This window comes from Gymnogyps californianus, chromosome 8 (genome assembly GCF_018139145.2).
Source record: "Gymnogyps californianus isolate 813 chromosome 8, ASM1813914v2, whole genome shotgun sequence".
In the NCBI taxonomy this organism is placed as follows: Eukaryota; Metazoa; Chordata; class Aves; order Accipitriformes; family Cathartidae; genus Gymnogyps; species Gymnogyps californianus.
In genome coordinates, this window is record NC_059478.1 from 21,965,790 (window position 1) to 21,975,783 (window position 9,994).

Sequence of the window (9,994 nt, forward strand, 5' to 3'; positions counted from 1 at the left end):
TTCCCCTGTTGTTCTTTCTTGGCCCAGTTGTTTATCTAAGTCTTCCTCATTCATCAGGTGTTTGGAAGGGCATGTAGAATTCAGGATTGATGTCTGTCTTTCTGTTTCATACAATATTGTTGACAACGTGTGAAAGACAGCATTTTGGTGGCTTACTAAATCCTAGCAGCTCTATTTCTGCTGGCTGACTCTGAGGAATTGATGTAACTGCACCTATCTTCAAAAAGAAAGGCATTAAAAAACCAGAATTTTTTTATCCCTATTTAGAGTCACCTTCTGAACGTTGTCTTCTCCTGTTGTATTATATACACACAGGGAGGATCTTTTAGGACAGAAACAAAACAGTTGACTTTTTTTTTTTATGTTTGGCTTCAGCTAAAACCCTGTCACCCTCAAGAAGTCCATCAACAGGGCTGGACTATCTTAGGTTTAAAAGGCAACCGCTTAAAAGAGGTTGGCACTAGCTGCTGCAGGCTTTCCTTTTTAAGCCATTTATGCCCTCCCCAAACCTCCAGTTCTCTTTTAAAATTCACAAAAAATTAATTAAATTAGAAGCAACAAGATCTTTTTCTATGTAAAAAGAAACTATCCTTTAAAATATGAGAAATAGTGGTGTTGTGCATTCAAATCCCATAACAACCTCCAAAACACTGAGTCTTCTACCTCTTTTTCCAGAGCCATCTAATATGTACTTTCAGCTAAACATGAAAACCTGATTATGTTTAGTATTTGAAAATGTTAAGAGAAATGTTTACCTCACACTCAGAAAATTAAGAATTAAAAAGGATTTTTGTTTCATAAAATTAGGAGGTTTTTAATACCTTGTTACTCTTTATAAATTGCTAACTGAAGGTTAAAACTGAAGTTTGCTTTATAAAAGATGTTTTCCTCAGCTATTGCTTGTGCTCATTGATTTGTTACTTTATGGTTGCTTATGATTGCTGACTGCTGGCATTGATTTGTAGATGTGATATATTAGGAAAGAAAAAAGAACTGAAGCATTTTTTCTGATTAAAAAAAGTAGTATATGATCTTTGCAAAGAGATAGAGGATTAAGAATTCATAATTCAAGGCCTTCTACATTTGATGGTGTAAGCTAAGGTCACCTTTGTACTCCTGATTCAGTCCTTGAAAATATCATATTCTGGGAAAATGTGTTTAGTAGTAATCAAGCAAACCAAAGGTATAATGAAGAGAGCTGAACAAATAATTCACACTGAATAATTTACTCAAACCTCCTTTTGAGTTCTGGAGTGTCAGTGAACAGATTCCTTGAATTTTATTTATTCAGAAATACTCAAAATAAGTTATTTTTAATTGTATATATCAAAAGTTCACTAAGTATATCTGATTTAAAAAATCAAAGTCATAGAGCTAAAGTACAGTTAATTGCATAAACTCTGTATAATTTTTTTCTGATTCTCCAATAAATCAAGAAAATAGTGAAGTACCTGTCATTAAAAGCAGAATTAAAAAAAAAGTCCAGGATATTGAATCTCTTATCTGGTATGTAAAAGTAAGGAGCTTTAGAAAAAAGTATGTTGTCTCCTCTTCAGACAATGATGCCCTCAGTCGAGAACATCACCCTTGAAGAAACAAGAAATAGTAAGATTCACTGGTGCAAGGTTTTAATTTGATACTCTCTTGCCATACCTCATATCATGCAGGTGTCCATTTGCTTTCTTCAAAAAGTGCATTTATGTTTTTCCTTGACTTATTTAGAACAGAATATTTAGAATAGAAAAGAATATTTCACTTGGAAGGGACCTACAATGATCATCTAGTCCAACTATATTTAAATACCTTTGTGCCAGTCTTATGAGGAGGAACAGGGAACACAGTCATCCTCTCATATATGAAGTAGCTAGTATTCCAGCTTTTTAAAGTAAACACATCCTTTTATTAATTTCACTGGTACAAAGTTTTGACTAGCAGTTTTGTTGCAGTGCACAGTTAGTTGTGTAGTGTGTAATGATCAGTTTCTTATTCGATTGTGTAGCTTCTATAGTAAGAGCAAGTTTGAAAAAAAAGGTCTTACAGCTAAATCCAGCAATGTTTGCTATAGACGACAGGCATCTCATTTCTTCGAAGTGGTTAAATTTATCTTAAGTTTTCTTACATTTAGATAAATCTAGAAAGTTATCAAAAGCAATGCTTCACCTTGCACAAGCTACCTCTACAAGCTGCCTTCAACGTGGTGGAGCAAAAAGACTTGCCCATGTTCCCAGCTGGATTTTGAGCCTATACTCAGCTCTCTGCCTCAGTGATTATACTGTTGTTGGTAAACAGACTAGAACTATATCAATTTATGCAAGTAAGTGACTTCTACTCACCCATTTAACTGCTGCTTAGACAAGTATATGCAGGTTTAATATCTTGCCTTTCTTAAACCAAGAGGTACAAAACCGAGTCTTATAACATTTAAATATTGTTCTAAAATAGTAATTATTGAGCATCATTACATCTTTCTCCTACAGAAAATTTTATGGGCTGTTTAACTCTACAGAGAGGCAACACTTTATTAAAATTGATGGATCTTTTCTATATGTGTCAAACTGATATCCTGTGACAAGACATTGAGCTATGAATCAACATTTAACATTCATTGTCTGAAATTCTAGAGGTAAGGCCCAAATTTGCTTATGGTTAAAGGCAACGTGCCTCCCCCCTCCCCTCCTTTCTACTTATTACATTATATAGAAATGGTTTTGCTAGAAAAGTATGAAATGAAAATACCAGCAAATGAGGTGGCACCAATATACATACTTAAACACATGAAAGTAGAGAATATTTTCAAATGACTATGCTGTTACCTTTACCTAGCGATAACAAAACAGATGCTAGCATTCAGCTATTCAAAATACTGAGCTCTATTCAATACAGAAAACCAAAAGATAAGGTTTCTATAGTCTTTGTTAAGGCTTTAGAATCCTAACAGGATGTTCTAAATCATGTAGAAATAAAAACTGCTAACCATCTGGAGTAGAAGCCATGCAGAGAAAACTTTACAGTCACATTGGATTGTACTTAGATTATTGTCTTTAGCCTTTTTACCCTTGGAAATACTGCATTTTTGTTTATTTAAACAAAACATACAATAAAAATTAAATAGTCAAAAAAAAATCCTTACAGAACATTGTCCTCATTAGGGCTTTGTATAGTACCTTTTTCTTTTTCCTCTTTTTTCTTTTCTATTCCTTTTTTTTAAATTACATAAATTTTATCTGTTTTAGCACTATTGGACTCATTATGTAACCAAAAAAGCAGATTAATTCCTAAAATTAGGTTTTAAATTTCTCTTTGGAGGTCAGATTGAATTATCTTCTGAAAATTCACCTTATGATATTTCACCTTAGAGGTATTATTTAACTTCAGAATAAATCCTGCTGCAGTTTCAGCTTGAGGCCTCTGTTGGGAGACTAGTCTTATTTAAAAGTATAGGACTAATAACCGTGTAATCTGGGACCCATTTCTTGTTCTGTCACAGATTTTCTGGGCAATCACTTATATCCATTCAGGCCCAATCTGATGAAATGAGCTATGGAACACTTCCTGCGGGATTCAATCAGCATACCATTTTACTGACACATAAAATGGGGAAAATAAACACTAGCTCTCAGATAAGTTGTAAACATTCATTAAATATTTTAAATTGTTGCAAGATTCTTAAGATACAAAATATTACAGGAGTGATTTTAATATTTAATGTGCAATATAGTTTTGGGGTTTTTTTCCTCTTTCCCGATCACTTTATGGAAAAGATGTCCCTTCAGCTATTCATGAAGGGATTGTAAATCCACATGACAAAACAGGTAGTTGAATTTGTGGTAAAAGTTGAAAACATTGCTGATGCTGCCTTCTCTATAATCCTGTTCTCTAATACAAGAAAAATACATAAACCTTGTTAAGCCTTCAGGGACTGTATATTCCCTGTCTTTGCTAGAGAAACAAGAAGCTGAAGAATAATTACTCATGGAATGGTTTCTAAGGAAAGATTATTATTTTTTTAATTCAGGGAAAATTATTTCAATTTTATAAAAACAAAAATTAATATACGTTTACTAAAAAATATTTTCCTCCCACTATATATTTAGCATATGTTCTCTGAAGATGCACAGTTGCTTTCGCCAAAGTCATCATGGACCTAGTAGGCCTATCTTTTCCCCAGAAAACTGGTTCTCTTTCGGTTTATCTACCAAGATACATCATGCCCTTTCCTTGGATAAAGAGAGACAGTGAAACATAGGAAACTGTATGCAACTAACACACATTTCTTCTTCTTTCATGTTCAGATTTTAAAACCAAATTAGCCAGAAATATATTTGACGACCACAAACTTTATCACATATAATTCATCTAACATCCAAAAAATTAGACTACCCATAATGTGACACAGAAGGGTAATGTAGTGAAATTTAAAAATGTTTTTAATATTCAAACTCAAAGTTACCCTAAAATGGGCCACAGTATTATGGCAAACTTTCTCAGTCCTTTAATTTTTGCTTCATGTATGTGCAGTGCCAATTTGTTCAGTTCTGCATGCTTTTGAAAAATATTTCCACTGACCTAACTTTGAGTTGGGAAGTAAGGCAGTAGCTGTGGAGCTAGACACCCCTAACAATTTTTTTTTTTTTTTCCCCCTGTTAAATAAAACTGACAGGTCTCCAGGCAAAGCAGTTCAAAGCTGATTTCCGCAATACAGTATTGTAACTCCTCAACAAGGGTTCCTAAGGCTTACAGTATACTCAAGCATCCGTGGAAAGACTGGTCAAAATAAAATATTGCTTTAAGCTGTATAAAACCAAAAAGTGTTTCCTGAAATTTTGTTACTGAAATGTGCTCCATGGAAGAATACTTGAAAAATACCACGATGCTTTGCCAAGATTGCCTTAGTGAGTACCAATCAATTGACGTGTGGGCCACAGTGATTATACTGTGTACAGGGAAAGACTTTATAGTAATGAAATAATTGAAAATTAGTTCTCTGATATTCAGGGAACTACCCTCTGCTCTGTTGTGCTGCTTTCATGCCAGTGTAACTGCAGGGTAGTCAAAGGACCCACATAAAATGGATAGTGTGGAAAACTCGGCGTTTTCAAAGACCTTTGCAACTTGATGTCAATTGCAGTTTCATCATTGCCTGAACCTGCAGCCATCAAAGCCACTTCAGCCGTGTTCTCAGTTCCTAGAAGTGATGGAGAAAAAAGCATCTGACCCAGTACTGAAGCGTTGCTTTTGATATTTGGCACTGCTAACGATGGACATGGTAATGAGACAAAAGAATAAAGCTTCCCAATCTAAGTGAAACATTTAGGGCACTTGTCTAATCAATGTCTCAACTGAATCCATTAAAAGAGCCTGAGCCTTTTGAGAAGACTCAGATGTGGTATGATATTATCATGCTTGAGAAGTCAAGGAGGTATTTTCTATTTTCTCTACAGAGCACAAGAAAAGGAATTTGCAGAAGTTCACTAACAATAGTACATGTGTTGTTTTCTCCATCATAAACATTTGTTTTTATCATTTTGTTTTCAGATAGCAGAGGAAAGCCCAGCTGGGAGATAGGCAGGGAGTCAAACAGAGGAAGAGGGATCCCTGGAGGGTTAGTGATGTTCAAGCAGATGGGGGAGGAGGGAAGAGAGAGCAGGAGCAGATGGGAGGGGGGAAGAAACCAGAAGCAGAGCAGATGTGGGGGTGGGAGGGCGCTAATTTTGGTTAAAGACAAAGGAGGACAAATATGAATTAAATTTGTAATTTACATTTAGAATCTTCTTTTTCCCATAAACACACTTTTTGTGTCTTACACTAGAGGAAAGTTTGAATAGCCCGCAAAACATAAAAGATAGAGGAAAATAACATCCATGTCACTTGAACAAGCACTAGAAAGTGGAGAGGTCTGTAAGAGTTTCTCAACCATGAGGTTTTGTCTCTAAAAAACTGGAAACTGAAGGTTTCCACCTGTACTGTATTCCACTGCACAAAGTACACATTTGGAAAGACATGCAGTAGCAAAACAATAAAGAGGAGACTTATGTATGTGGATAATGAACAGATCTTTGAATTTCCTGAATTAAAGAGGAGTAATAATAAAATTTGAGTTACCAAGCCATGAACGAATTACACACAGGTCTTCCCTAAATAAATAATAAAAAGGTGTAACCCATGTTCACATGCAGAACATTTTCATTTCCTATGAAGCCACTCTCTGTATTATGTCTAGTTCTATATTTTAAAGTTGCATTTCATTGCTGTGCTTCCTGGCAGGGTGTATAGGTTGTGAGCGAAGTCTGACTGAGAATGCTGCAGCTGAAAGTTAATTAGTGTGTTGGCAAGCTGTCAGCTAGACTTTTGTCTGTTTGCTTTTTGTACAGAAATGAATGAGAGTGGATTCCAGAGGTGTCTGAGTACAATTAAGTATCTCTCTCTCTAAAATAAATATTTTATATTACTGCATGCTTTTAGGAATCAGCCAGAATGTATCGGTTGACGGTATTTTCCACTAATATCCTTAAATGTAAATATATGTAAGTAGGTAGAAAAGATGTAGTGTAATTGCATCTGTTTGGTGGAGCATAAAGGGCCAGATTCTGTGTTTCATTTAAACACAGAATAATTCCGTGTAATCCGCAAACCTGCTCCAGGTTTGTAGAGGAATATAGGAGATCAGATTCTGGCCCAGATTAATTGGGCCTAATTTAGTTGCTGGTTATACAGCAGCCAAGTCTATGTAAGTTGTTAAAAGAAGATTTTCCGATTCTATGTTGAAAAACTGCTAGAAATCTTGGAATATGAAACAGTTTGCGCCCAGTAATAAACCTTCACCCACAGTAATGACTAGGCATGTGACAAAAGGATGGCTAGATTTCACAGCCCAAAACTAAAGCGAGAAGCCTGGAGCGGGTGCAGCATGGAAAAAGGAGGTCTAAAAGGGTACCAGAGAATGGCAACCTTGATCCAGGCTGGATGCCACTTCCACAGGGACTCTGCCTATAGCTGGGTTTCATCTGACCAGGAACAAAGAGCAATTTCTCCATTTGCACAAAAGGAGGTGCTCCAGATATCTCAGTCCTCGTGAGAGGATGGGCACACACCAGCCCAAGCCAATAAAAGTCAGTGCGCTCAAGTCTCTTCCCGCCTCCCGATTTTTGCATAGACTTTTTGCTTTTTTGTCATAACTTTCATTTACTAAAAAGCCCTTGCAGTTCCCCACAAGTCGCTCACAGAGCATAAACCTCAGGTTACGGCTGGGGCAATTACTGTGGACAGAAGTAGTGTCACAGGGTCAGCAGTCAGGAGACTATTTCCTAGTGCTTTTGCAGACCTTGGCCACTTACACTGGTGGACCCTCACAGGTGACATGGTGCTCCCTTAAGCCTCCTGCAGCACCTGCCCTTGCAGCCCAGACTCTTTAGTCTATGGGTGATTGCAGAAAGATCTCAGGGTAGATTTTAGATTTTTCTTTACAGTGTATTTTATTTCTTTTTGCACACTGTCACTTACTCCCAGATTGCAGAGTTACACTCTCAGGACAGGTAGTCACATCATTTTACTGGGCTCTGCACACCTCTTTTTCCATGATCCAAGGATTAGCTCATTCTGAGTGGGATGATCTGATTCCTTCCTCCCTCTTGCACAGCAGCCGTACAGAGGACATGATTATACCCCAACACTGGTGTCAGCTTCCATATCCATGGGCTCCCTATAGGTATCTGCATCAGCTCCAGAAATCACAAAACAAAATTATTTCTGTCTTTCCTTGTCTCTAGGAGAGTATATTCACCTTGGGTATTCAGGTGTGCTTCAGGTACGCCACAAGAGTGCAAAAACAACCCCTGTGGAATAGGAAATTACTGTGAAAAGCAAAGATTGTGCTGCAGCCTACAATCTAGGCCTAGTGCTGTTTGTCTTGCAACCAAGATACCCAAAAATCTGATGTGTCCAGCCACATCTGAGGCCCTAGAAACTCTTGCCTTCCTACTACTGCACCCAGAGGAGATTCTGGCCTCCACAGAGCAGGCTGAGTATCTCTGTGAGTAGAATTAGATTGTCCTGAACTAGTTTTATGGCCCTCTGAAGGAGCAAGCACAGATGGTATAGGTGAGAAAAATCTACTGCAGACTGGAATATTATCTGGAGGCACCACAGGATACATTTCCCAACAAACCTGAGTATCTGTTGCACAAATTTCTATTGCATGTGGCCCTGGTGCTGCAGGGCAGACAATATATAGGACCCCAAAACAGGAACTTCCATGTTCCTTAAAATGACCAGTAGTATTCAATAAGTATTTTTTTACTCTTTTTAATATTATAAACTTATTTTCTATAATAAAGTTGGTAAACTTTCTGAAACCTCACAACAAAGAAAGTCACTGAAACACCTAGGCACAAGGAACTCACTTTCTCTTGGGTGCAGTAGTCCTCTCTTACTGTTTGCTTAGCTGGTTTGTGGATTAGCACAGAGACCGGGCTCAATGCTGGTCCCTTTCTGAATCACATTTCTGCTTTGTTTTGAAGTTCAGTGTGAAAGTGCCAGCTCAGAGCCTTCCCAGGTTGTCTCTAGCTTTTACCTGAAGAAGGAAGGCTCCCTTGTGTCCTCATCAGTACACACATGTGTGAAGTTTAGAGTATTAGTTTATATATTTTTAGAAAGGATGTAAACTATTTGGAATAGAAATGGTTCCCAAGAGTTTGTATACAACACACAAGGATTCATATTCATCCCTAACCCACTAATCCTGCAGTTTTGATGGCTTAAAAGCCTACTACTTTAGAATTCTTTGTGTCTGTAGCCCCAGCTGGTCCTTAATTGTTTCTCTTCTATATTTATGCGCACTCCAGATCATGTGTTGGTATACAACGTCTTTATCACAAATTGATTTAAATCTGTCCGGCTCCAACTCTCAGAATCCATCAGCATAAAGCAAAGCATTTATTTCCTGTCCATCACACAATAGTGCTGAAGCAGTCATGACTTCCAAGCTCCAATACACATCAGCACATAAATTAGTAAGTGCAATTTATGAGAACAGATTCATAACAAGTACATTTCTAGCAGCATTGTATTAAACAGGAATGTTTAAGTCAGGGCAGCTTGTCCCTCCAGATTGTCAGTCATTTTCAATCACAATAAGAAGACGTGAAAGCAATTTAAGTAAATATAGGAGTTTCTTTGTTTGAGCCTTTTGTTTTAACGAATGTTGCCAAGGTAGAAATGATGCCAACTGAGAACTGGTTAGGGTTTGCCAGTTTGCCTCAGCTGACCCCCAACCATAAGCTTCTGAGAGCACTGAAATAGAGAGAGAGAGACTATTGTTAACATTGCTGAGCTTTCCAGAGGGTCCTAAAGAGACCTCTGTTATCTTTTATAAACACCAGGAAGATCTAATCCAAGTGCCACAAGAGAGGCAGGTTATCTTCATTACGGGGATGAAGGAGTGAACAGGTAACAGCCTGTTGGATTAATACTGCTCAAAATAAAAGTTACAGCATACTTTTTGGTATAAGCACCCTGTTAGAACATGTTTCGCCTCAAGTTTAAAGCCCATTAATCTTGTGAAGAGCCGAAAGTCTACAATCCATGTCATCTAGCTGGCATGAAGCACAAACTGCTCAGCAAAGCTGCTGAAATTCTGATCTAGAATAAGCTTGTGAATGAGACATGGACAGCCTTAGCAGCTTGTTGCTTCTGGTAGCTGCCATCACCAACTGCTCTCCTCTTTTTTCTTCCTTAGTCATTGATTTGGCAGTGTGCAGTGTATTTTTTCTCTACTCACCTGCAAAGGTAGAGGTGCCATATGAAATAGTACAGCAAAGGTTAAAGACAATCTGTTTGCCCTTTAGGAGAGATATGCTACCAAATAATAAAGCCACTTTATCAATGTGCAGGCTTGGAGGCAGCTAAAAGCTGCTCTATAGAGATTTCTCTGATCTTATCCCTGGCTGTGCACCCCAGTTTGCTAGCACCTAGGAGCTGCAGCCTGAAGCTACATGCG